The 27,000-nt window shown below is 35.2% G+C and overlaps 1 long non-coding RNA gene and 2 pseudogenes across 2 annotated transcripts in view; 2 read left to right on the forward strand and 1 right to left on the reverse strand.

The window, feature by feature from the left end:
* The window catches only part of LOC140845024 (uncharacterized), a 32,853-nt gene extending 12,841 nt beyond the window's left edge, over nucleotides 1-20,012 (forward strand). Inside the window, exons 3-4 of one of the 2 annotated variants that reach the window (XR_012123625.1) lie at nucleotides 19,035-19,098; nucleotides 19,452-20,012. This is a non-coding gene — a long non-coding RNA (uncharacterized lncRNA). The remainder of the gene's footprint in view (nucleotides 1-19,034; nucleotides 19,099-19,451) is intronic. The other variant, XR_012123626.1, reaches the window with a different exon arrangement.
* LOC108383831 (elongation factor 1-alpha 1 pseudogene) lies at nucleotides 7,612-8,130 on the forward strand (annotated as a pseudogene).
* On the reverse strand, nucleotides 18,389-18,470 carry LOC140845319 (U4 spliceosomal RNA; annotated as a pseudogene).
* Nucleotides 20,013-27,000: the final 6,988 nt, after the last annotated feature.

Below are 27,000 nucleotides of genomic sequence, written 5' to 3' on the forward strand. Positions count from 1 at the left end.
GTTCCTAACAATTGTGTGAAATTAAAATATTTGTAAAGTGAACTCGATGAACCCCTATTATTAATAGAGCAGTAAAGAGCATCAGTGATCAAGAAATGTGAGTTCCAGAATTGCCAGTTCTGCCAATTTGTATGTTTTAGGGCAAGGTTTTTATCTCGTTGGGCCTCAATTTTTTCATATGTAAAATGGAAATATTTGACAGATGATTTCTAAAAGTTTAGGACTCATATTTTAATTGAATTAAGATTTTTTAAATTTAAATTAATGCAACCTTTTATCAAGGAAAAGACCATATTATAATCATTTGACAATCACAACTCAATTGAAATATTTAATAAATTCATTAATATATTAGTTTTGCAGAAAACCGTTCAGGCTTCTTTAAACTCCCTTTAGTTTTTGTTTACTTTTACTGGAGACAAAAACTGGCTTCTCAATACATATTACCACCTTCGTATTACCTAGTTTTTGTACACAGGAAGAAGGAATCATGTTGTCTGGTGTGGGAATTTAGTTATTTTCTAAAATTAATTTCACAAAACTATACTAGTCTCAAGGTACTACCCTCACACTATAGATTTTTTAAAAAGCTTTATTTTTCCCTTTCTCTTAAAATAGATTGGCTCTTAGAAATTAAAATTTATTCCACTCAATTGGTTTAAAGCCCTTTCTCAAACTTACTAGTTTTACCCCCTAATATCATATATGTAATAGAACATTCAATAAATATTTGTTTTTAATTTCTTTGAAAATAAGTCAGATTCTACAGATTACAGCAATAAAACCTTACCTTTTCTTTGATGCTTCAAAGCTTAAAAAGAAAGAAAACATAATGCCTGCAACTCTGTGGCTGCCAGCTCTGTTTCCAAGGAAACAGTAGATCATCAAAAACAAAATAAGGATTTTTCAACCTGATTACCCTTTTTTCACCAGTTCACTCTCTTTTGCTGCAAAATGAAAGACAACATAACTCCAGCCTTGCAATCCAGATTTTTTATTCTATTTGTGCTGTCTCTCACTATAAAAATGAGGCAAAAATTTAATCTCTTGGGTTGTACGTTGGCTTTCTTTTCTTATAGAGTTAAATTTGTTCACAAGGATGAAGAATACCTTTTGAATATAGAGTACTGTGTACATTTGCTGAATAGCCTAATATGTTTCAACCTCAAAACTGTCAAGGTTTAAATTACTGAATCTCAAAAATAACATTTCTTGGGAATAATATAAGAAAATAATGGGAATTTATAAGAAAAGGATAAAGATTTCAAGAGTGAAATATTTAAAGAAATGAGAGAGGGGACAGGATGAAAAAAGTGATAGGCATCAAGGGGAAAATAATTGGATTTTAGAGCAAAACACCACTATAACACTGTTCTTTGTTCCACAGAACATTTGAATCTACCATGAATAAAATCATGATCCTGAAATAATAACAACTTTGGATAACAGAATCCTGGTTTAGCATCATCACATTACCTAGTGGTGCTGTGTGTTTTATAAAAGCAGTATTCGTCTCAAATCAACACGTTGCATACCTTACACAATGTTATGTACCAATTGTATCTAAAAAAGGTTGGGGGAAAAATGCAGTGTTCCTCTTTTTAAAAAAATGTACTTAAAGCCAGAGGATTCTCTTTGGGGTAAACAGCACAATAGAAATTTGCTTTAATGGAAGTACAATTTAGCAGGCTTTAGATGGCATATTAGTATTTGCAGATAATACATATTGAAATTCAGATAATAACTCTAATGGGAAAGAATGATTAATTTAGTCATTATTTGGGGTATTTATTATATCAGTTTTCTTCTTACATGTTCATTTCCCCCAAAGAATTCCAGCACTTCAAAAGCATGGGCTGTGAAAGGGTCTTAGTCATTTCAAATACCCAGTACAGGACCTTGCAATTAGAGGTATTTCCATAAATGTTTTTTATTTATTTAAGTAATACCCTATACTTTATTTAAAGATTTCAGCTACCTTTGGGTCTTTTACTATGAAATGCAAAATTTGTCATATGTAAACACATTTGAACTGTAAGCACTAATAGCCAAGGCAGAGTACTTATTGTAAAACAATTCTTAATATTTGGAAAAGTTTTTTAAAAGACTTGAAGAATAAAATATTAATTCAGAAAATAGCTTAGCTAACATGAAAGCCTTCATGGTGTAAAAGAGAGTACCAGCAACACGTGAGACAAATATATAATTGTCTTGAGAATGTTAAAGCATAAAGGAAAAGATGATGAGTTTGGGCTAATGAGCATGGTCATATATTTAAGCAAAGTATGGCACTTGGTAAGGCCTTGGAAATATGAGCAAAGAATTTGAAAATGTGTCCTCATCTATATATTGAGGAGGTTAGACTAAACCAGGAGGCAGCAAATGTTTTGAGAAGAATCAGATAAATATCTTTAGCCTTGTGTACCTTAAGGTCTCTGCCACAACTATTCACCTCTGCTGTTGTAACATGAAAGGAGCCATAGATAATAGATAAATAAATGGGCTGTGTTCTAATAAAATATTATTTACAAAAACAGCATGCCAAATTTGACAGGTTGGCTATAGTTTGTGATCATTAGACTACATAATCCCTCATTTAATATTCCAGATTCAAAATTCTCTATCTGTGAGTGTGAACAGTAGCTAGCCAACATGGATTTTCCAAACTCATTAGACATTGGTCAAGAAATGTAATTAGTGGTGAGATGGAAGACAAACTTAGGCTTTTAATATAATTCAAACTTTAACTAAATGTACATCAATTTAACATGAGCTCTGTCTTTTTAGTATTACTGTGCATTTATATGAAAAATTGTGACATTGCTTGATGTAGTAATATGACTTTTATTAACAGATCCACTTTAAGTAGCATATAGTTTGTGAAGCATATGCAAACATATGAATGTAGGAAATATCTCTGAGGAACTTAAAGGCAAAATAAACTCTATTGTTTTTGAGAATCTTAAGTTTCCTCTTAGAGGGCTAGGTACCAACGTAATAGTTACTAACATGTCAGGACATTTATAGAGTGGTACCAGAAAGCGAAACTTAACACAAAGTTCTGCAGTTGCCTTACCATCTGAGTGCCTTGTCTACAAAATTCTTCATGTATACTTTCCTGGTCCTAGTGTTAGGCCATTGAGGTAAAAAACAATCAGGTTTAAAACATTTTTACACCAAAAACTGTGTTAGCAGAGGGTTTCTATTCTAGTTGAAGGGAAAATGTCTGTTTAAGACATAATCTCAGTAAAAAGGGGATGATGGTAGAAGCAAATTGATATTTCTAGGAAGAATTGCTTATGAGTATCTTGTTTCCATTAATTAATTAGCTTTTTAATCCTGACTTACTTATGACTTGGTAGAAAGCAGAGTGAATTTCCAAGGAGTTCAAACTCCAAAATGAACTTTTCTTAGCTAATAGCATAATGTAAGGAGGCCTGCTTCAGTTTTTACTTCTGACTTATTGTTTTTGTGATTTGAGAAATTGTTTAATTTCTCTCAGCCTCATTTTCCTCATCTGTAATATAAGAAAACTAATTCTTCCCTGGGGATTGCTGGGAAGATTACAGATATCTGTGTAAAGTGCCTCATATGTAATAGGCACTCAAAAAAAAAGTATATTGCTATGAACCTCATAGCACTTGGCTATTGAGAAAAACTAGTACTTGTCCCAGTAAAATCAAAAGACTTTCCTAGTGCCAAAGGGAAAAGAAAAAGGAAAGACTAACAGTTAATTGAACACAAGGACTGTCATCTTTCTATCTGTCAGAGAGGCTAACATGATGAATGGCACAAAACTGACATCCAGAAATACTGACATAAAAGACATCCTTAGAAGGAAAGATGAGTACACTTTCCTTACAGGCAACAAAAAGATAATGGAATGTTTTAGGTTTTTTTTTGTTTTGTTTTTAAGGGGCTTGAGAGTCCCTCAAAAGTGGAAGCACATTTCAGTGAAGGCTGAGTTTCTGTGGACAGGTAATTTTGAACCCCTATCTGACCTGTGATCTGAGCAGCTGTCCAGCATATTTCTGTTAGGTGGCTCCTCCTACAGCTGTGTGACCTATTTCCCTTCTGCTATTACAAGGCCTACTGCAAACCTCCAGCTGCTGTTGTGTGTCTCATACACTGGGCAGCCTGCTGCTAATGCTGTGTTTCACAGCCTCTAAGAAATGAAACACACGGGAAGATTCCAGGCTCATTTCCTGGCTGTTGAAGAGGCCAATGCCAAGATAGGTACACAAAAGGGTCCCTGGCTCTACTGGTCTCAGAACCCTCAATTCAATAAGTCACATTATGAAGGTTCTAGGAACACCCCTCTGAGAGGTTCTGCATGACAAATACCCATCGGTTCTTTGAGTAGAATCAGAGCCAGCACAGAGTCTGTCTGGGAGGGATGAGCCTGATTTTCAACCTGATACTTCTTTTTCTGCAGCTTGTGGGTGGGGTCACACACCATGGGCTTTAGGCAAACGGGTATGTGCTAGTGCCCATGTCTGCTCAGTTCAGCCCAGCAGCTCCTACCCGTGACTCCTGACTCACCCTTATGCGTAGTTGGATAGAAGATGATGGATCCTCCATCTTTCCTGTAACTAGTGCTAAAATTCCCTTTAAGCAGTCAGTGAAAAGATCCAAAAAGTAGTGGCTACATTGAGTTCAGAAACTGAGGAGGTGACAAGCTGACAAAGTGTAATCAAAAAAAAAAAAGAGTGAGGTACAGAACAAAGGCAACAATCAATGAAGAGTGGGAAGCTGGTGTTTAATGAGCACAAAGTTTCTGTTTTGCAAGATGTAAAGACTTCTGAGGATGAATCGTGGTGATGGTTGCACAATAAGCAAATGTACTTAATGACACTGATCAAACACTAAACAAAGGTTAAGATGGTAACCTTTATACTGTGTATTTTACCATCATTTTTTAAGAGGGAGTGATTGCCTTTGAGGATTCTCAGTTTCCATAGCAGTGGGTAACTGCTGTGAATTAATATATGTAAGTCCTGCCCTCAAAATATTTTCAGTTTAGAGAGAAATCCAGTGACTCTCATTCTCAGGAAAGAAAGCATAGAAAGATATTTTTAGGAATTTTTAACAATTGCTTACAAATGGAAGTGTCTTCCTTTTCATGCCACCAAGAACCCAGTACTTCTCTACCAAAACAAGTGTCCTGATGAATAATTAATAGCCCATCCTACTATGAGAAAGTTCAGGAGAGGTAAAGGAGGTAGATTAGGACAGTATATCATGCAGAGCACAGAGTACTCAGGAAAAATGTGGAAAGAAAAGTAGAAAAGGGGGGAAATTGAAATGACAAAAGTGAAAAGAAGAAAGCAACATAAAATCAGAAGAAAATGCAGCAATAACTCTCTACTGAAGTCTGTGAACCCACAGCAGCAAACATAGAAACAAAGACTGTGAAACTTGAAAGCACAATCATCTGTCAGCACAAGAGATCAATAGAGACATTGTGGAACAAAACAGGACTAGAGAGAAAAACTGAGCATGGACCTCAGTGGCCCTTGACCTATTGTAATCCTCTGTAGGAGAAAGGAGATTTAAAACAGTGCTTCTTTAACTTTTGCGTGCATCAGAATTCCCTGGAAGGCTTGTTAAAATAGAGATTGATGTGCCCTCACCCAGAGATTCTTCTTCAGAAGATCTCTGTTGGGGACTCAACATTTGCGTTTCTAACAGGTTCCCAGGTGATGCCCAGTGTTGTTGGTTTTGGAAACCACACTATGAGAACATGGCTCTATTATTAAAGAGGTATAAGATATTAGTGATTAGTTGCATAAGCTGGGAGGTTTTTTTTTTTTAAAGTTAAAAAAGAAGGCCCAAATCAAGAGCTGTAGTGAGGGACTGTATTGAAAATACTTAAATTCAGGTAGACTTTGTCCACCCACCATGTAGTCTCTTAATGCAGTATTTAAGAGTGTGAACTCTTGAGTCTGGTGGACTTGGACTGTGTCATTTTCTAGCAGTATGCCTTTGGGCAAGTTTCTCAACCATCTCATACTTAATTTCCTTCATCTATAGAATTAGGATAATATAGCACCAACCCAATGGAGTTGTAAGAAAATTAAATGATTTATACATGTACAAGGGTTTAGCACAGTACCATGGCACATAGTAAATGTAGTAGGCATTTGTTTCCAGCAACCCAATATCCATCTCAGCTACTTTCATACCAGTACCAACTGCCTTGCCACTATTGTTCATAGCCTTCTGAAATCTGAATCTTAGGAACAAAGCCATGATAATAACCCTCCAGACTGATCCTCCCAACTTACCATGGAAACCACTTCATCCTGTGTCAGGTAATTTACAGGCAAAAGTATAAGGATATCTATTGCATTTATGGAAATGTTTAGTCCTTGAGTATTCCCTCCAGTGGTTACTAGAGAGGGAGAAAGACAGCTCCTGAGATTTCCTGGGTGAATTAATTAGTTTGCAATTGGAATGCTATCCAGTGTCTTGTATTCATAATGCTTTGCTAAAAGTGTTGCAAAGGAAGTAAAGTGTTTCTATCTTTTAATTTGTGATGCGAACCTGAAGCTAGCCTGTAGGTGGAATGCAATTTTTTATACAACTCAATAAAGATAATTAATTTGGGAAAAAGAATAATTTTAATTTCAATAAAACTAATAACTAATAACTGATTTCAGTTCTCTTTTGCTAGAGGATGTACTTAAAGTAGTTGAGAAATGATTGGGTGAATAATTTCTCTTAACTATATCACAGGGGAACACTCCAGGCCATGGCTTTCAGGCTAGTTTAAATGCTATTCCTCAGAAAGGAATGCAAACCTTTACCTCCTGCACCTGATTTTAAGTCTCTGAAGAAGATAAACTTTGACACAGTTCTGTATGTGGTATGATGTAGTGAACATAAGCACACTCCCCAAGGACACACAGGGGGTGGTGTGCTCTATGAACTGGAGTTCACTGGTTTTTAATGGCTCCTCTTCTCATGGTATCTTTGAGTGGCTTCATGTAGCAGACAACTTTAGTTGTGACATGTAATCCTTTCCTTCTTTCCTTGCAAAGTGGTCTTGTCTTTTTCTCATAGCCATATGCTCCAGGCAGGTTAGTCCCTGTCTCATAGCCATATGCTCCAGGCAGGTCAGTCCCTGTTCCAGCTCTATGAAGGAGGAGCAGCGGTGGGATTCTTATCCTAGATTGGCATGTAACAATAGCTAGGGACTCAAGTCTGACTATGATGACATGAGGATAAGTCTGCTTGGAACCCTCCCTCACTCTTAAAAGGGGCACATAAAAGTGAGGTGAGCTCTTCTGCTGGGCTTGTGTATATCTGTACTGGAAAAAGGGGCAGGCTTCTTCTAACTAGGAAGGTAGCTAACCAAAAATATGGAAGGAGAGGACATTAAAATCCTGAGAGCTTGGTGATGTCACTGAGCTGCTGAATACGATAACTCTAGAGGCACGCTTCCTCAGGACTCTTTGTTCAATAAAATGGTAAATTTTCAAACTATTGTTTGAGCTATATTAAGTTAGATTTTCTGTTACTTGCAGACAACATTACCCTAATAACCATGTATATGATGCCAGTCCTTGACTAGGTAAAGTGTTCAGAGACTGATGTTCTCAAAGCCGCATGATAGTCACCTTAGCTCCAGTCAGCGTTACACCTGAAGTAGTCATTGAAATGCACCAAGAAGCTTTGAGTGAAGCTCTCTCTGGGAACAATTTGGACTTCAGTGGCAAGAATGTGTCTGTCAAAGATGCTCATTGTGTCAGTGTGACCGGTGGCAGCAAAAATGACCCACCAATGGGAGCAGCTGGCTCTGGTGAATGATTCAGGCCAAGCAGTACCTGTTGCAGATTGTCACACAGCAAACATTGCTTGCAAGTTTGCTGAGCTGAAGAAGATGGGTTGTTGTTCTGGGAAAAAGCTGGAAGATGGCTCCAAATTCTTGAAGCCTGGTGATGCTGTCATCATTGATATGGCTCATGGCAAGCCCATGTATATTGAGAATGTCTCTGACCATCCTTCTCTGAGTGGTTTTGCTGCCCGTGACATGAAACAGAGGGTTGATGTGGGCGTCATCAAAACTGTGGACAAGGAGGCTGTGGGGCTGCTAAGGTCACCAAGTCGGCCCAGAAAGCTAAATGACTTATCACCCCTAATACCTGCCATCCCAATCTTAATCAGTGGTGGAAAAATGGTCTCAGACTGTTTGTCTCAGGCATTCCAGTTTAATAATAAGAGACTGGTTAATGACAAAATGTACTGCAAAACCTTCAGAAGGAAAGGAGAATGTTTTGTAGACCATTTATTTTTTATATATGTGTGTGGAAGTTTTAAATTACTAGTTGTTAAAATCAGTATCTTTTAATGTAAACAACTTGACCAAGAATTTGTCACAGAATTTTGGGACCCATTAAAACAAAGCTTAATGAGAATTTAAAAATTCCATTATTCAGCCTGATCTACTTAAAGCCTGATCAAAGAAATTACAAAGGAACATGAGGAATCTTTTGAGTGATGGATAACTTAATTATCTTGATTGTGGTGATGATGTCATGGGTATTTATATATGTTACAGTTTATCAAATTATACACTTTAAATATGTGCAGTTTATTGTCTGCAATTATATCTCAAAAATAACTTTCTATGTACAATGCAATTTAGTTAGAAATTAACAATATATATATAAAAAGAAAACTAGGAAAATTCCATATAGAAATTTTAAAGAACATTTTGAAAAAGTCATGAGTCAAGAAAAATCATGATAAATTTAGAAATTCTTTAGAATTAAACAATGAAAACACCACATAACAAACCCAACGAGATACAACAAATGTCTTAAATGCTTACACAAGAAAATAAGGAAGTTTTGATAGTAATATAAGAATAAACAGATAAATAATGAAATAGAAGGAGGGAAATAAAAATAAGAACTGGTATTAATGAATTGAAAATATACCTATAAAAGGGAAGATCAGTAAACAAAAGGGTCCTTAAAATGAAAAATTAGACAAACCTCTGGTAAGTTGAATCAAGGGGGAAAAAAGAGGAGAAAGAAAAGAATTGAAAGAGGAAACAAGATACTGTAGACATTAAAAACAGAAAGGATATTATGACCCACATCTGACCAAGATGGAGTAAGAAGGACCAGATTTATCATTCTGCCTAAAACAACCAAAAAATCAGACAAAATGATGAAATACTGATTTCCACAACACTGACTACCAGAGAAACAGGACAGTGGTCCCCAAGAGACAGAAAACAAATGAGGAGAGCCCTGTGATAGAACCAGCTTACTCTCTTGAGAGTTTCCAGCCCACAGCACAGGGAAGGGGAATCCAGGGGAAGCCTAGCAGGTTTCCTGAGTTCTCTGAGAAGACAGAGCTGAGCATCCAGGGAGACCAAGAAGCAAGAGTCTGCAAAGTAGTGCCGGGCTGGAGAAAGCTGCACAAAGAGACAACTTAGGACATGAATGTGAGGAAGCTACTTGGGGCCGAAGAAAGAAACATCTGAAGGCATTTACAACAGAGTACCCAGAAACCACAAAGGCCTGGAATGGTGATTGCTACCACCTGTTGGTTTAGAAAAAAAAATCTCATAATTCACAGGCACTGGGTAGTACTCTGAAGGGATTACAAAGGAACATGAAAATATTTTTGAGGGTGACAGATATGTTTACTATCTTGAGTGTGGTGATGGTCTCATGAATGTTTACACATGTCAAAACTTATCAAACTGTACACTTTAATATGTGCAGTTTATTGTCTTCAACTTTATCTCAGAAAAGTTGCTTAAAAAGCTATAAAAGAAGAAAACAGAATCTAGAACACTAATGTGCAGTACATACATAGTGCATAATACATCCTCAATAAATATTTATTAGTTTTTCATATGAACAACCTTATACAATAAATTTAAAAACACATTAAAGAGATGAATTCCTCAAGAAATATAACTCACAAAATTGACTCAAGAAGAAAGGAAGAATGCTGAATTGTCTTTTATCCTTTAAAGAAATTAAAGCAGAAGTTAAAAACTGTTCGTAAAAGAAAAGTACCATGCCCAGAAAACTTTTACAGGCAGGCATATTTTAGCAAATATTTATGTGGAATAAATTAAAAAACCCACAATATAACAAACTAAGAATAAATCCACATGTTCAATACTTATTATGTATGTAAAATACACTAAACAAAAGAAAAAAAAGTCCAATCTTAGTGAAAAAGTGTCACAGTTACCTCAATTGATAGATAAAGCAGAAAAAAAATTAATAGGGGTTTAAGGGGGGTTAATAAGATGACTTAACCAGATAGAGCTGACCCTTGAACAGTGTGGGAGTTAGAGGCACCCATCCTCTGTGCAGTCAAAAATCCACATAAAACTTCTGATTCCTCCATAACTTAACTAATGGCCTACTGTTGACCAGAAGCTTTACTGATAACATAGAGAGTCAACACATATTTTGTATATATATTATACACAGTACTCTTACAATAAAGTAAGTTAGAGAAAAGAAAATGCTTTTTCAAATTCCTGCAAATTTCGAAAGATTTTTTCCAATGTAATTAATTGAAAAATGTCTACATATAAGTGGACCCATGCCATTTAAATCCTTGTTGTTCAAGGGTAAACTTTAATTTTAATCTTTACCCAAATATCTCTAGACAATAGAAATAAAAACTCCTAGCTCAACTGAGAAGACAAGTAGTGACTCATTAGCAACTTACTATGCTGATGGACAGTGACTGTAATGGGGTATGTGGTGGGGACTTGATAATAGGGGGAAAGTAGTAACCATAATGTTGCTCATGTGAAACCTGAGCATAAGATTGTATGTCAATGATACCTTGATAAAAAAAGAAGTAAAAACAAAAAACTCCTAGCTCATTTTATGACATTAAAATACTTTGATATGAAATTCAGTACAAAAACAAGGAAAAATTACAGATTAATCTCATCCATGAACATAAATGCAAAAACCCTAAATGATAATAACAAACCTATCATGTAAAAGAAGTTGTTGGTTGTTATATTTCAGAAATAAAAGATTGATTTAACATGATGTTATTTGTATAATTTCATATTGCTTAGAGATACATATATATGTTTAATGCCAAAAGGCTGAATGCATTCCCTGTAAGATCAAGAGCAAGACAAGAATATTCACTACCACTACTTTTACTCTACTTTACGACAAGTATATTTGCTATCCCAAATATTTGATATTGAACCAGAGATATTGGCCAGTGTGGTAAGAAAAATAAACAAATGGCATAAGAATAAAAAAGGATAAAACAACTCTCATTGCAGATAATATAATTTCCTAAATGGAATAACTCAGAAGATCTCCAGATAAACTAGTGAACATAATAAATTTAATAAAGTTGCTTGATTAAAAATCAACATATAAAAGTGAATTCATTTTTAAATAACAAAAACAAGTTAGAAAAAGTAATTATAAAGATACTATATAAGTAATCAACAAAATGAAATACCTAAATTCCTAAGAATAAATCTTTTTATTATTTAATTCATGTTTTTATTACAATAAAATTATTATGTGATTTTGTGTTGGTTTCAGATGTTCAATATAGTGACTCTACAATTGTATACATTACTAGATGCTTGTCACAGTAGGTATAGTTACCCCATTATCATACCAAGATATTACAATATTAAAGGTTAAAATCTTTATGTTGTACTTCCATTCTTACGTCATTTAGTTTTCTCTCTTTATCCCCTTCAGCTATTTCACCCATCCTCCAACCCCCTCCCTAAGGCAGTCAACAGTTTATTATCAATATTTCTTTTTTGTTTGTTTTGTTTTTTATATTCCACATATAAGTGAAATCACATGGTATTTGTTTTCTCTGCTTGGCTTATTTCATTTAGTAGGTTTCCCTCTAGATTCATCCATGTTGTCACAAATGACAAGATTTTCTTCTTTTTTTATGGCAGAGTAATATTCTGTAACCACATTTATCTATCAGTGGGCACTTGGTTTGCTTCCAAATCTTTGCTATTGTAAATAATGCGGCAATGAACATAGGCACACATGTATCTTTTTAAATTAATGATTTTGTTTTCTTCAGGTAAATTCTCAGAAGTGGAATTGCTGGGTTGTGTGGTATTTCTATTTTTAGTTTTTTCACGAATGTCCATGTTATTTTCCACAGTAGCTGTACCAGTTTATATTTCCACCAACAGTGTTGGAGGGCTCCCTCTTCTCCACATCCTCACCAACACTTGCTATATTTTGTCTTTTGGGCAGTGGCCATTTTGACTGGGTTAGGTGATACCTCATTATGATTTTGATTTGCATTCCTTAATGATGAGTGACGTTGAGCATCTTTTCATGTGTCTGTTGGCCATCTGCATGTGTTTTTTAGAAAAATGTCTGTCCAAGTCCTCTGCCCATTTATTAATTGGACTTTTGGTTTTCTGGTGTTGAAGCATATGAGTTCTTTATACATTTTTGATATTAGCTCCTTTTTGGATATATCATTTGCAAATACATTCTACCATACAGTAGATTGCCTTTTAGTTTTGTTGAGGGTTTCATTTGCTGTGCAGAAGCTTTTTAGTTTAATGTAGTCCCACTTGTTTATTTTTGCTTTTATTTCTCTTGCCTGGGGAGATATGTCCATAAAGAAATTTCTCATGCTGATGTTCATGAAATTCTTGCCTATGTTTTCTTCTGTTGTATGGTTTCCTGTCTTACATTTAGGTTGTTAATCCATTTCAAGTTTACTTTTGTGTATGGTGAAATACAGTGATCTAGTTTCATTCTCGTACATGTAGTTGTCCAGTTTTCCCTACACCATTAATTGAACATAATCTTCTCCATTATATATTCTTGCCTCTGTCATATAGTAATTGACCATATATGAGTAGGTTTATTTCTGGGCTCTCTATTCTATTCCATTGATCTATGGGTCTGTTCTTGGGCCATTATCACACTGTTTTAATCATGATACATGATAGCTTTGTAATATAGCTTGAAGTCAGGGAGTGTGATACCACCAGCTTTGTTCTTTCTCAAGATTCCTTTGGCTATTTGGGGTCTTCCATGGTTCCACATAAATTTTAGGATTCTTTGCTTTAGTTCACTGAAAAATGCTATTGGTGTTTTTATAAGGATTGGTTGAATCTGTCAATTGCTTTGGGCAGGATGGCCATTTTAACAATATTAATGCTTCCTATCCATGAGTATGAGATAGATTTCCATTTATTGGTGTCTTCTTCATTTTCTTTCACCAGTTTCTTATACTTTTCAGAGTACATACACGTCTTTCACCTCCTTCGTTAGGTTTATTCTTAGGTTCTTTATTCATTTTGATGCAATTGTAAATGGGATTGTTTTCCTGGTTTCTCTTTCTGCTGGTTTGTTTTTACTGTACAGGAATTTAACAGAATTCTGTTATTGATTTTATATCCTGCAACTTTGCTGAATCTGAATCTGTTTATTAGTTCTAATAATTTTTTGATGGAGTACTTAGGGTTTTCTATGTATCCTATTATGTCCAATGCGCAAATAGTGACAGTTTTCCTTTTCTTGTCTAACTAGGATTTCCAGTATCACATTGAATAAAAGTGATGAGCATGGGTATCCTTGTCTTGTTCCTGATCTTAGAGGACTATCTTTCAGCTTTTTATCCTTGAGTATGATGTTGGCTGTGGGTTTGCTGTGTATGACCTTTATTATGTTGAGGTATACTCCCTCTATACCCACTTTGTTGAGAGTTTTTATCATGAATGGATGTTGAATTTTGTCAAATGCATTTTCAGCATCTATTCAGATGATCATATGACTTTTATTCTTCCTTTTGTTAATTTAGTGTATCACAGTGATTGATTTGTAGGTATTGTACCATCTTTGCATCCCTGGAATAAATCTCACTTGGTTGTGGTGAATGATCCTCTTGATGTATTGTTGAATTTGCTCTGCTAATATTTTGTTGAGGATATTTGCATCTATGTTCATCAGGGATATTGGTCTATAGTTTTCTTTTTTTGTAGTGTCTTTGTCTGGTAATACTGGACTTATAGAATGAGTTTGGAAGTATTTCCTCTTCTCTACTTTTAGGAATACTTTAAGAAGGATAGATATCAGCTCATCATTAAATGTTTGGTAGAATTCACCCATGAAGCCATCTGGTACTGGACTCTTGTTTGTTGGGATAGTCTGGCTAGGGGTCTGTTGACTTTGTTTATCTTCTCAAAAAACCAGCTCTTGGTTTCACTGACTTTTTCTATTGTTTTCTTAGTCTCTATTTTATTTATTTCTGTTCTGGTCTTTATTATGTCCCTCCTACTAATTTTGGACTTTATTTGTTCTTTTTTTTCTAGTTCCATTAGTTATAGGGTTAGATTGTTTATTTGAGCTTATTCTTGTTTCTTAAGGTAGGCCTGTATTAATATAAATTTCCCCTTAGAACCACTTTTGCTGCATCCCACCATTGAGATTTTCAACCATTGTGTTTCTGTTTTCATTTGTCTCCATGTATTATCCAATTTCCTATTTGATCTGTTCCTTGATCCACTGATTATTTAGAAGCATGTTATTTAGTCTTCATGTGTGTTTTTTCCAGTTTTTTTTTCTTATAATTGATCTCTAGATTCATACCATTCTGGTCTGAGAAGAAATTTGATACAATTTCAAACTTCTTAAATTTGTTGAGACATTTTTTGTGTCCTAATATGTGATTTATTTTGGAGAATGTTCCACATGCACTTGAGAAAAATGTGTATTCTGTTGCTTCTGGGTAGAATGTTCTGTAAATATCTGTTAAATCCATCTGGTCTAATGTCTATTCAATGCCTCTATTTCCTTTTTTATTTTCTATCCACTGATGAAGTAAAGTGTTAAAATCTCTTAATATGACTGTGTTGCTGTCAGTTTCTCCCTTTAGATCTGTTAGTATCAGGTTTATATATTTAGGTGCTCCTATATTGGGTGCATAGATGTTAATAATTGTTACATTCCTAAGAACAAATCTTGATAACAGATGTGCAACTCCTTTATGAGAAAATAGTGTTATTGAAAGACCTTAAATATAAATAAAAACAGAATGATAATATATGATACTCATGGATAAAAGGACTCAACATCATAAAAAGCAAGAATACAAATGTAGTGCAAATATATCTAAAAATACTAAACTATTTACTAATCTGGGAAATGTAAAATAAAATCACAGTGAAACCCATTAAACTTCTACCTGATTAACAAAAATGTGGTTTATGTTTTTGAGTAATACTAAACCCCAGAATTAGACTGACATTCACACTGAGACTACCACTGGCAACCTAGGTGGAGACTTGTCCTATAACACTGTGGCTTCCTGTAACATAGGAAGAAATGGGTGCTAAGAAGAAGAAAGGAGGAAGGGTGGAGCTCTGATTGCTCAGTTCCTACTCCCAAGTTCATGGTCATGTAGGTCATTTTTTCCTAGGGTAGAGTTTAGGGATGAAGAAGTATCAGGAGGATTATGCTAATTGACATCCTTTCAACTAGAAGAAAACACCAAGAGTGGAGACTAACTAGCCATTTTATAGTTAAGGCTAAACAAGTTACCCCTCCCCCCAAAGGTATAGTGATTCTTTTAAGGAGGGGCAGCCAGCATGTAGAGTAATTTTTACAGCTATGATTTCTGATTACTTGAGGGTTATCACCGCCAAAATCAAGCAGGGTCAAGTTCAGCAGTAGAACAAAGAAAGGCACTAGAATTTAAAGAAACAGTGTATATTCACTTGCACTTGAGGAAAATGTTCTAAATATGTAACTTTTAACATTTTTTAAATAAAAAAATCTTATTGGGAGAATAATTAAATGTCTGTGGTATAAAATTCAAAGAGTACAAGATATGTACATGAAAAGTCTCTCCCCTATCCTGGCATTTACTTTTAAGAGTTATTTTTTAAAATATGTATCACCAGAGATGTGTTTTATTTCATTTGTCTTTTCCTCTTGATTTGATGAATACAAAGTCCTCAATTTACAAATGAACTTTTGGAATATAATTTGCTTGCAAGGGCTTTGGAATTTGGGATGCAAAGTGAATTTCTGTTTCCAGTTTCTTAAGGAGTCTCACTAGCTTTTAATTATACCTGAAATAGAGTACATGCAATAGTATAGAACCTAACACATTTAATTGCATAGTTTCTAAAGTATTTTAGTTCTGAGGCTATCATAAATATATCTAACTCTCCACCATTTCATCTTCCAAAATCCCAGGAGACCACCTTTCTTTTCCCCAGTCTCTACACTAGAACTTTCAACCTAATTTGCAGGGAAGAGGAGACCAAAAATGTGTCTGTGGTGGTGATGGGATAGTGATGGAACTTCTGGGAGGGTACTAACATATACCGTGGGAGCCCCCTACTGAGTGGAGATTGCATAATTGGACCACAGTGGCACTGATTGCACCCCGCCCTGAGCACAGCATTCTTGGGTTCCACAAGCTTTACCTTTGTTCTGGAGCATAAGGTCAGGGGTGGCAATGACATGTGCCCATAAGTATCTTTAACTGATAGAGGCAATTGAAAATACTGACAATGTGTTTAATCATTTACAAAGGGAACCTTTCCTACCTCTTAATTTTAATGGATACATTTTAAACAGGAAGTATTTTTCACAGTCATTTTTTAATTCAAAGAAGTATGAATATTTCTCTTATAGTCTGTTTCAAAACTAACTCATCATCTGATAGATAGTAAATACTTTGGCTGGGAAAACCAGAGTAGGGGTGTTTATAGTCTCACTCCAGAATTGAGACAGCAACTGTCAAGTAATTAAGCCAAACATTTTATTTTCTCTCTCATTCATTTATTGAAAAGATACGTTAGGGTAAGGAGTAAGCTTAGGGAGGAGTTGGCCTCCTGAGATGAAGCAGACATGGAATGATCAATGTTCCCAGAGTTTTGCAAAGAAGGAAATAGTAAATTCTATCTGGAGCTGGAGTGGGTGTTCAAGAGAGGAGGTATTCAAGAAAGTCTTCAGTGAATGTGACACTGGATAGCAGACTACTTTCTATATTTGCCATGCACGGAGCAAAGACACAGAGCTGGGAAATAACCTGCTGTGACAGGGAACTGCAATTAGGTGAAGCTTGGCTGGCATAAGGGGTGTGAAATGGGATGTGGCAAGAGGAGCCTCCAGACCATACAGGATTCCTATGTTATTACCACCGGTTTTAGCCCTTCCATCACAATCCTCTGGAAACTTTTTTTACATTATTAGTTATTGTTACTCCTATTACTAACTAGTTTTCTTAAAGGTTCTATAAACATGGTTAATAATCCAGATTATAAGATGAAAAGTCAAAGTTGCTCCTTCCACCTCCATACCTAGTCACTTAGTCCCATTCACCTGTGGAATTTTTTTCATTGATAGACTATTACCAGAATACCTCAGCAATATATAGAGGTATCAATAATTTCTTCAAAACTTACTTGAGGTGTGAAAGGATGGATGAAATACATGAAGGGGGCTAAAGAGGTACGAACTTCAAACTTTAAAGTAATTTAGTCATAGGAATAGAAGTACAACATAGAGAATAAAACCAATAATATATATTTTGGTGTGGTAACAGTGGGTAACTACACTTACCAAGGCAAGCATATCGAGTCACTATGTTGTACATCTGAAAAAAAAATATTGTATATCAATTATATTCCAATAGGAAAAAATCAAAAAAGTTATTTGAGATTTGTAAAATCAGAAACAGATCTGTCTTGTAGACTTAAAAATCTGGTATTTTTTCTAGAGTGTGTGTATGTATAAATACACATGTAATATAGAGAAGCTGCTTATCAGTTACAGAAACCAGTCTTTTAAAAAATTCTTATTCTATAGAATTTTTCAAACTTAAACAAAAGTGGAAAAAATACTACAGTGAACTTCTATATTCTAATCATCCAGCCACAACAATTAGTAATATTTCCCATTATTAATTCTACATTCTACATCTCCTTTTTGCTAGAGTTTTAAACAAACCCTGACTGTATATTACTTTACTAATACTTAATTTTTATCTCTGACATATTTTACTATATTCACAGTACCCTTACCATATAAAGAAAAATGGACGTTTCCTTAGTATAATATGTTATTCTGTGCACAGTTTTCTTCATTATCTCCAAAATGTCTTCTACTTTGATTTGTTTGGGTTAGGATCCAAATAAGATCTACATATTGCAATGATTTGAGACACAACTTGTATTATCTAAATTTCTCTTTCCACTTGCATTTATTTCTGGATTTTCTTCCCATAACCATGGTCTTTCTGTCTAATCTCGTATCAAAGCAACATTGTTTCTATTATACAGATTTATAATATGTTTTAATATTTGATAGCACTTATCCCCCTCAATTCTTTCCTTAGGGTTTTCTGACTATTCTTTTTTTTTTTTTTTTTTCAATTAGCAATAATCGCGCCTCGGATAAACCTCATTGGCTACGATACTGCCACTGCGCAAAGCTTTGACTATTCTTTTTGGTTGTACTTTCAGATAAACTTTGTAATCAACTTACCTGGATTCAGAAAAACATCTAATAATTTTTATTTTATTGACTTTATATATTAATTTGGGAAGAATTTACATCTTTATGACATAAGTCTTCCTGTCCAAGAATACACTGTATCTTTTTATTTTTCCAAATCTATGTTGGGCTGTTTCATAAGTTTTCTTATATAGGTTTTACCCGTTTCTCTTGTTTATATGCCAGTATTATATTATTGCTCTTTTAAATGGGATCTGCTTCTCCATTATTTCATCTATTGTTTCTTTATGTGAGGTTATTGACTTACTTATATGGATTTGATATCCCACTTACTAAATTCTTTCATAATTTATATTAATTTTTCCATGTTTTTTATTTTCCAGAAAAAAATAATACTGTCTGCAAAGAAGGAGAGTTTTTCAGTTTCCTTTCAATTCTATGCGACTAAGTGCTTTCTTTTGTCTAATTGTATTGGTTAACACCTATTTTCAGTGTTAAATAGTAATGAATATGGTGGCCCTCTTGTCTTCTTCCTACTTTCAGTAATGTTTTCCCATGAAATAAGAAGCTGGTTAATGGGCTGCAGTATCCCTCAATTCCTATTTAAGTGAGTATTTTTAACAATGAATGGATGTTGAATTTTATGAAATGCAGTTTTTGACATTTATGAAGGCAATAATCTGATTTTTCTCCTTAGCTTTATAAATATGATAAATATTAATGGATGTCCTATTATGGAAAAACTTGTATTCTTGGAATATACTTTGTAAATATATATTATCTTTAAATATGTTGTTGGTTCTCTTGGCTAATAGTTAAGATTTTTATACCCTATAAGTGGGATTGGTTTTCTTTCTTTTCCTGTGCTCTGGACTAGATTAAGTAGCATTGGGATGATCTCATTTCTACAGGTTGATAGAATTCCCTGTGAATGTTTTTTGTTTTTTGTTTTTCATGCAGATTCTTCAGCTCTACCGTAGTTCTACAGAGTGTGGGACCCAGAAAAAAAATTGAAAGCCTTCCTTTTTCATCCCCAACTCCTGGGGATACTCATCCGTGGAATTTGCATTTTGAAACCATCATAGGATATGAGGATGCTAAATATTCTAAGAAATGAGTATACTATTAATACCAAACCTGGCAAAAATCACATAAAAAATTATAGACCAATCTCACTTACTCTGTGAATATACTAAAAGCCACTGAATTGTACATTTGAAACAGATGAATTTCATGTTTTATGAATTATATCTCAATAAGTCTGTGTGTTTGTTGTGTTTTCAGCATTACTACAGCATGATTCTTAGATACCTCACTTAGGGGACTGAATGCTTGGTAGCGCCAGTTACCAATAGTGGGAGTAGAAAAAGATGAATGTGTGTGGAAGGAAAACTACTGAATTCAGCTTAAGTCATGCTGTAAATTGTAACTGAAGCTATGGAAGGGGATAAAGTTACATGAAATGGAGACAAGCATATAAAGTTGCAGAATCAAGAGCACATTCATTTTCCAGCATGTATTCCTGAAATTCTATATGGAAATAAAATGAACTTCATGTTTTTTAATACAAGTTGAAATTTCCCTTTGCTTTCCATTTTACTATTATGATAATTGATTAGTTTATCACAACCAATATTTCATAGAATATTAATTTGAAGTCAGTATAATGGATTTTACCAGATACTAAGAGAATAACAAAGTTTAATTATTTTTAAAACCTTCATCTGGAAACTAACATTAAAAAGTGTTACCTTCTGACATCAGTGAGAGGAAAAAACATCTCCTCTATGACTAGTTTCCCTCTGAAGGTTTATGAAGGTTTGACCTAGTTGTAGAATATGGATGTGATTGAATGGGATGCACATTAAGATCAATAACTTTAATATTAAGTTAGGTTAAAACCCCAACCTTGCAATGAGTCTGGAAAACAATGGAGGATAACTTGTTTCATGGAGCTGAAGCTTTTGTTATTTTGTTGGTTAAGACTTCAAATTGACTTCTCTCAAGGAGGCTGCAAGCAGATTCTGTAGCAAATTGGTATCCTGGGGAGAGCCAGGTACCTTGAAAATTTATAATTAGGAGAAGTTAAAGGTTATACAAACCCAGCTGCCAAATCGACTGCCTGACCTTAAAAACCAAACAGAATTTGCCTTATTTTCCTTCCTCTCCTCCTTATCTAAGACCCAGTTTAGAAATAAATTTTAAAATGCAAACACAAAGTTCTGTGATAAATCAGATCTGAGAACTAGAAGGGAACTTGTTAGAGTTTAACAGACTCTGATGACTATTCAAGTCTTTTAACTAAGCACTCATAACCACAAATAGTCCCATATTTGTCTTTAGTTCCAACTAATCCAGAGAGAGAACAAAGAAATTCAGTAAGCTATATTGTGTCCACAGAACTTTTGTTCCTTAAGCATATTTACATTTTTGAAAGTGGGATAATTTCAGTCTTGGTTACAGATCCTACTGCCTACAGAAAAATCAAGTTGAGACCACTGCCATGGATACTGCCCAATTTTAGAAGTGATGTTATTCTTGAAAAAAAGAAAAAAGCCTCATAATCATCTATTTAATAAAAGTTATTTTGGCAGTCATGGTTTAGAAAATATTCCTGACTCAATTTTCACCTATCTTTATCAGATTATAGATATAAATGTGGTAACAATATAGCTATTCATAAATTACAATGGATCCAAATTCTATCCTCTTTAAACAAGGGTATTTTTTTCTAAGACAATTTTGGTTATTTCTGGGAATCCCCAAACAAGTATCTTCTCCATATTCACGAAACAATTTTCCAACTTTAATCATTATATGTCATCATTTGTTCATTCATTTAATATGCCCTGAGCACCTCCCATGTGAGGGGATATAGTAGTCTTAGTGACGTCTCAGTACTGGCCCTTTTGGGGCATCCATAGCATTTTTCCTGGTCTATTCCAGTTCCCATTTGTCGGCATTCATGCTGGCAAGTGGTTGGAAGATATTTTCATCCCTGCCTCTGCTGCAGAAGGTCACTGTGGAACACTTGACCAAGAATATGCCAAGAATGCTATCTCCCAACGTTCCCAAATCCTCCGGTCTTACATGCTAGAACAATGCTGGATTCCATGTGGAGATGGAGAAAACAGCCCTCTTCAATTCTGTGCCACTCTGACATCTGGTTTCAAAGCACGGCTGCTTCTTTGTGAAAAGTTTTCTGTAGCTCTAGGGGCTCAAAACCAGTTCCAGGGGCTCAGTGACATGTTTTCATCTTCATCAGCTTCATCACCCCTCATTCCTACCCCAACCCTGATCGCCAAACTAAAGCACTCAGGCATCACAATGGAAGCAAAGATGTCCTGGGTGTTGGTGATTGTATTTACATTAAGACTCCAGCTGAAATGGCCTGTTGGATTGATTATGTAGCATCCTCCAAAATCTTGTCCAACAATCTAGAATATAAAATACAACACTTGAAGATTTTGCCCAGAGCTATGGCAAAAAAGCACATACCAGTTCAGTGAACTTTGTCCATTCTTCAGCCTGCCCAAAGTGCAGGCTGATATGGCCAGATGTCGGTGTACAGTGCTTTAAGTATTTGGAAGTAGATATGAGTAGTAGGGACTTACTGGTCTAGAACTTGGTGGCCAGCATTGGGTGTGTTACTAATTCTTAGGGGAATGGAAAAGTGCTTGTAATGGTTACTCTATAAGAGCCAAAGCAAAGTGGGAAATGTGGTTGGCAAAAGGGCTTAACCTTAGAATACTGAGAAATCATGTTCTCAGGGAAAATGCATGGCAACTTCCAAGGGCAAACAAAACAGAACAAAACAAACAATTAACATACACCAGAGCAATCAAAAACTGTTACTGAGGGGTTTGCTCTGGGAAGGCTATGGATAAATTAAAATAGCTCCAAACAACACCAAGCCTGCATGTGTACCTACTATCACCTTGTAGATTTTAAGAATGATCTAATTAAAAACCATTTAAACTACTGTACAAAAGAATCTAACACAGGGCTATGATGTGTTAACACCTGACAGCAGATACTATATATTATTGCAAAATTTAGAAATTTCTGGTATTTTGCTCAGTGTTGTTCCTTTCATCATTTAAATTACTTCAAAAGGATATATTTAGTCATTAAAGGTTCCTAAGACCAAGAATAGGTAAGTTCTCAGCCTAGAACTTGAAAAAGTAGCAATTAATTATTTTTACATTAAAAGTGCTTATTTATAAATAATTTTTTAAGCACAGTAGTAAATAAACAAGATATAAAAAGATGTCTTCTTCATCTACCCAATTTCCACTGCCCAGAGCTAGCCACTGTTAAATTTGCAGTTTATCCCACTATGGGAGAATATATTCATAAAAGACTCATCTGATAAAGGGTTAACATCCAAAATATATAAAGAACTCATATGCCTCAACACCCAAAAAACAAATAACCCAATTAAAAAATGGGCAGAAGACCTGAACAGACACTTCTCCAAAGAAGAAATACGAAAAGCTAACAGACACATAAAAAGACGCTCTACATCACTAATCATATGTAAATTTAAACCACAGTGAGATATTACCTCACACCAGGAAGGATGGTCACTATCCAAAAGACAAGAAATAACAAATGCTCACGAGCATGTGGAGAAATGGGAACTCTCCTATTGTCGGTGGGAATGTAAATTGGTACAAGCGCTGTGGGAAGCAGTATGGAGGTTTCTCAAAAAACTAAAAACAGAAATACCATTTGACCCAGTAATTCCACTCCTAGGAATTTACCCAAAGAAAATAAAATCTCTGATTTGGAAAGACATATGCACCCCTATGTTTATCATAGTACTATTTACAAAGCCAAGATATGGAAGCAACCTAAGTGTCCATCAATAAATGAATGGATAAAGAAAATGTGGTACGTGTATACAAAGCAATTATTCAACCATGAAAAGAGAAGAAACCCTGCCATTTGCAATAACATGGATGGATCTAGAGGGTATTATGCTCAGTGAAATAAGCCAGGCAGAGAAAGACAAATACCATAAGATTTCACTTATTTGTGGAATATAAAAACAAAGCAAAACAGAAGGAACAAAACAGCAGTAGACTCATATACACTGAGAAGTGACTGGTGGTTACCAAGGTGGAGGGGTTGGGGCATGTGGTAGGGGGATGGGAGAATAAAGGGACCCAAAAATTCACAATCACAATCTAAGTTGGGCATGGGGACAGTAGTACACCATGGAGAACATAGTTAATGATTCTGTAATACAGTAACTGCACTAGAGTGGGAGAGGATTTAATAATATAGGTAACTGTACTGTGTTGTACATTTGAAACCAACATAAGATTGTATATCAATGATACTTGAATAAAAAAATTTTGCAGTATATCCTTCTTGTCTTTCTCCTATGCATATACATCTTCTTTCCGGAATAGGAATCATACTAAATAAACTGGTCTACAATTTGGCTTTCCCCACTAAATAATTTAAGTTGGATATCTTCACATGTCACTAAATAAAGGGCTATATCCTTTTTAAAAAGTCCTCTATCATATTCCACTTTACTGATATAACATTATTTATCTGATCCTCTGCTGATGGACATTTGGGTTATTTCCAATTTTTGATTATTACAAATAGTGCTACAATTAACATCCTTATTCACACATATCTATGCACTTATGCAAGCATTCTGGAAGATAAACCCCTGGAAATGGAATTGCTTGGTCAGTTGGTGTGTGCATTTAGAATTTTAATAAATAACCCCCAAATTATCTCAACATACACCAATTTACACTTCCACCAATGATGACTAAGGGTGACTCTTTCCCTACCTGCTCCCCACACTGTGTATCCAGTGAAATTGGAGTGACTAATGAAATCAGAAAATGTACCTCTCATTTCAAAGACATGGTGATGAAGGCTGTGTCTCATACTCATAGTTTCTTTAATTTTCTCTTTATTTCCCATAACTTAGACTTAGTCCCAAGAGAGGTAAAAATAAATATGCTTATTTGGTTTTCAGTTTGCTCCTCAAAGCTGCAGCATTCTCCAATACTTGATAAGCACTGATAGCTTACAGATAAACTGCTCATCTAGATGTAAAATGTAACCACCCTGAGGCAGGAAGACACTCCATTTCAGATCCTAGAGATGGAAAAATACTTCCCCTATGTCTTCTTATGTCCACTCATTCACTCATGTAGGCATGAATCTATGCATTGGTTCCTGCAGGAATTCATGTATTCACCCAATATTAACTCTATGTTTGCCAAGTTTTGGGTACCACACTAATCGTTGTGGCTATTGGTATGTAATACAATCTCTGCCATCAAGTTCACAGGCTAGCTAAGAACAAGACAGAAAAGGAAACCAACAGTTTTAACAGGGGGGGAAAGTGCTGCTGTTATGTTAATGTAGGTGCCCTGGAGCCATGGAGGGCTGGTGAGCACACGGAAGGAAGGTGCAGGCTGCAAGAAGACCAGGAATCTGGTTCTGGGAGGCCTCAGGCAGCTATCACATCTAACCTACTCAGGGAGTTAGTGAGGAAAAGGCTGGGGACTGGGGACTCTGAAGGGTAATCTTTGGTGAGGAGTTACATTAGTAGCAGAAATTACATTCTGCAAATGTATTTTGTTTTACTCCCAGTTTTTTAATAGAAATTCTTGAAATTTCTTAAAGTGAAAAGTATTTCAACCTTGTCTTTGCTGAACTGATGGGAGATGGAAAAGATAAGATTATTATCCCATCTATAAAAACTGACAAGAGGCTCAGTGCTCTGTCCCTGTGGGTTGTCAGTGCCCCTGTGGGTTGGCAGCTGAACTGTTGCACCTTGTTGACCTTCATGAACGCTATGGAGTTGGTGTGGGGACAGTGGAGGGGCTGAGAGTCAGAGTCAGCTCTGGAATTAAAAGTGAACCCATTTTATGATATTTAGCCTAAGTATGAAATTTATCCTAGAACAAAGCTGCGGACAAGGATGTTAATTGATAATTTACAAGAATGCAACTTGGAAAGAAACAACTTAAATGTCTGCCTATAAGAGATAAATTAGATAATACATGTGGTAAGTCCATGAAATGGAATAATATATAGCCGTTATTATATTAAATCATGTTGTAACATCTTGTATTAAAATCATATTTTCAAAAACCATATGGTAGGGCAGGAAACGTTTTATAATAAAATATTAAGTCAAAAAGGAATTTATAAAATATATATATACAGCATGAGCAGACCTTCACAGTAACAGTGAATTTTATGTATTTGTATATATTTTTCTCTCTGTGTACACACATATACACATACAGTTGCATTTACATACATACACACAGCTATCTATTTATCTATTCTGTCAGTCAGGGTTAGTTAATTTATGTTTTAGTAACAACCTGAAAATCTCCACTGCCCACAGCAAAGTTAGTTTCCCTCTCATGCTGCCTGTTCATCCTGGGACACCAAGGTTGCTGTATTCTTCATAGACACTCTGGAGCCCATAACGACGACTGAGGTTCCATCGTGAGACAGTCTTCCCTGATTGCAGAAGCATGATTTGACTCTTAAAGCTCTGCCCAGAAGTGACACACATCGTTTCTGCTCATATTTCATTGGCTGAGGGAATACAGCCTCATCTGAGCTCAAAGGACAGGGATGGGCACCAAGTATTTGTGAATAATATTACAGCCTACCACATTTATATATCTAAATATTAAGGGGATTGGGAAATAATTCACTAAAAGAATGGTTAGTACTGTGTGGTGAGAACATAGTTTACATTTTTCTGTATTCTCTTCAATATTTCCCAATTTTGTAAGCAAACATATTACTTCTACTTTTTGTTTTCTTAACTTACATAAGCAATACATTAATATATTTTGTAAATAATTGAAACACTATAGAAGTACAGAGGGAAGTGAACCCTCCCCCACTTCCTATTGCCTCACTCTAAGCCCCAACCCTCCCAGAAGTAATTACTCCCTGAAGTAATCATTTTATACAGTCTGGTGTATATTCTTCCTGATTGTCTTCATATGTGCATTCACAAACATAAATATGAATATACATGAACTGATTCTATGAGAGAAAAAATTTTAAACAGCATATAAATTAATCAACATGCATACTATTTTAATAAACTATTTTCTCATAGAAAATGCATACTTCAGCCAAGCCAGTTCAGTGTCCTTAATAGCTTCCTCCTGACTAGTCAACTTATCTGCAAGCAATCCATGCTGTGGACTTCTCTGCATTTCCTTTCCTTCTAGTTGTTTTCAGCTTTCTGCCTCTATACTCTGTTACTGACTTTTCACTTTGTAAACTTTTGTACACCACATTTTTACTTCCCTGGCTCCCTAACCCTGACTGGAGTCAAGAGACTCAATGCCTCTTTTTTCCTATGGCCTTACAGCTTCTAGCCAGCACTGCCTCCTCACAGGTCTGGTTCCGATGTCACCAGCCCAGTTATTTACCTACCTGAGAAAAGTATGTAGTGTTGCTGGTCTAAATTGGTAAGATCACAGACTAA

The sequence above is a fragment of the Manis javanica genome, chromosome 12, assembly GCF_040802235.1.
Source record: "Manis javanica isolate MJ-LG chromosome 12, MJ_LKY, whole genome shotgun sequence".
Classification (NCBI taxonomy): Eukaryota; Metazoa; Chordata; class Mammalia; order Pholidota; family Manidae; genus Manis; species Manis javanica.